This window comes from Pteropus vampyrus, unplaced genomic scaffold, assembly GCF_000151845.1.
Source record: "Pteropus vampyrus isolate Shadow unplaced genomic scaffold, Pvam_2.0 Scaffold72, whole genome shotgun sequence".
NCBI lineage: Eukaryota > Metazoa > Chordata > Mammalia > Chiroptera > Pteropodidae > Pteropus > Pteropus vampyrus.
In genome coordinates, this window is record NW_011888853.1 from 824,101 (window position 1) to 825,668 (window position 1,568).

The following is a 1,568-nucleotide window of genomic DNA, read 5'->3' on the forward strand; positions in this document are numbered from 1 at the left end:
GTTCAGCAGCTGACCCTTAGCCGCGTGCAGCGTCTCCCCGGTGCCCACGTTAGCAGAGACATCTGGGCGCCAAAGCCCAGTGACCCTCACTGACGGCTCCTTCCAGGCTGAGGTTTCTCCCCAGCCCACGACAACTGAAGAGAAGGCTGTTTGGGTTCCCAGGGGCAGAGGGACTGTCCCTGGCTGGGGGGCCCTGTCTACAGGAGGCAGGAAGCAGCGTAGAAAGAGGGGAGAGAATCTAGCCGGCGAGAGGGCCCAGGTGCTTGCTCTCCAGCGCCCCCTGTGGGCGGCCTGGCGGCCAGCTGGTCTCTGCCAGGACAACCCCCGTCCCAGGCCTGGGGCCGCCCGGGCAGGACAGCAAGGCAAGGGCAGCCATTAGGAGAGCGGTAGTGAGCTCAGCCCCGCCAGCTTCTGCCTCTGGGTAGCAGGGAGGCCAGGAGCGCTGCCAGCCAGAGGAGCCCACCCTGTAGCTTCTCACAAGCTTCAGAAGAGCCCGGTGGTCCCCCAGAAGCACGATCGGAAGAAAAGATAAGATTATGACAAGTTTGAGGGGAAGAGGGGACAGGAACCCTAGACCTTTCCAGCAAGGACTCTCCTGAGAGCCCAAACACGAAAACCAAAACTCACTCCGTTAGCACTCCTGGAGGCCGACACCGCTGAGGCCGCCACCGCTGAGCCCTGCAGACCAGACACAGCTCCACACGCGCCGTCCTGTTTATCGTCACCGAGCCCCTGGGAGGAAGGCGTGATTACTCTCAGTCTGGAGGAGAGAAATGGAGACGCAGAGTTTAGTATCTGGCCCAAGATCACACAGCCAGGACCGGAGCCCAGGACTGTCCCTGCTCAGAGCGCGTATCGGTGCCGCCAGCCCAGCAGCAGTGCACAGCCGTCCTCAGCGCTCCCTGGGCCCGTGGGTGGGTGTGGGTGTCTCGCCCCTGTGCACCAAGAACCTCCTAAGCCAGTCCCACCAGCTGCCTCCCCCATGGTTAGACTTTGATGGGGGTCAGCAAACCGGCCCACGGGCCAAATCTGCCAAATCACGCTGGAACACGGCTATGCCCGTTCGTCTATGTATTGTCCTGCGTTCACGCTCCGAGGGCCAGCCTGTGTAGTCACCGCAGAGACCCTATGGACCGTAATGCCCGTGGTATTTACCACCTGACCCTTTACTGAGAAGGGTTGAGCCTGGCCGTCGCTAAAACCACAGGCTTGCCGGGGCCGAGCAAAGCCCAGCTGAGACGGGGCCGAGGGTGACACGCACGTAGGTGTGCGTGCGTGTGCGAGTGGGTGTGCAAAGGGGCCCGGACCGTGTCGGTGACTCCAGAGCAGGTTCTCCCTCCCTTTCTCCTTGGAGAAGAGGGAGTGGGTGTTGAGTGGGCAGCGAGGAAGCTGGGTTTTAGAGGCTTTTATAGTGAGAAAGGCATACTGGCTGCCGCCGCCGCTGCTGCTGAAATTTAAGTAATTTTCCCCTAATTAAGCAATTATATCGAATATAGCTGCTTCTATCTCCAGGAACTTTTTTGTGGCGGGTGGGGAGGAGCAGGATGGGGGTGTGGCGTTGGGGAGGC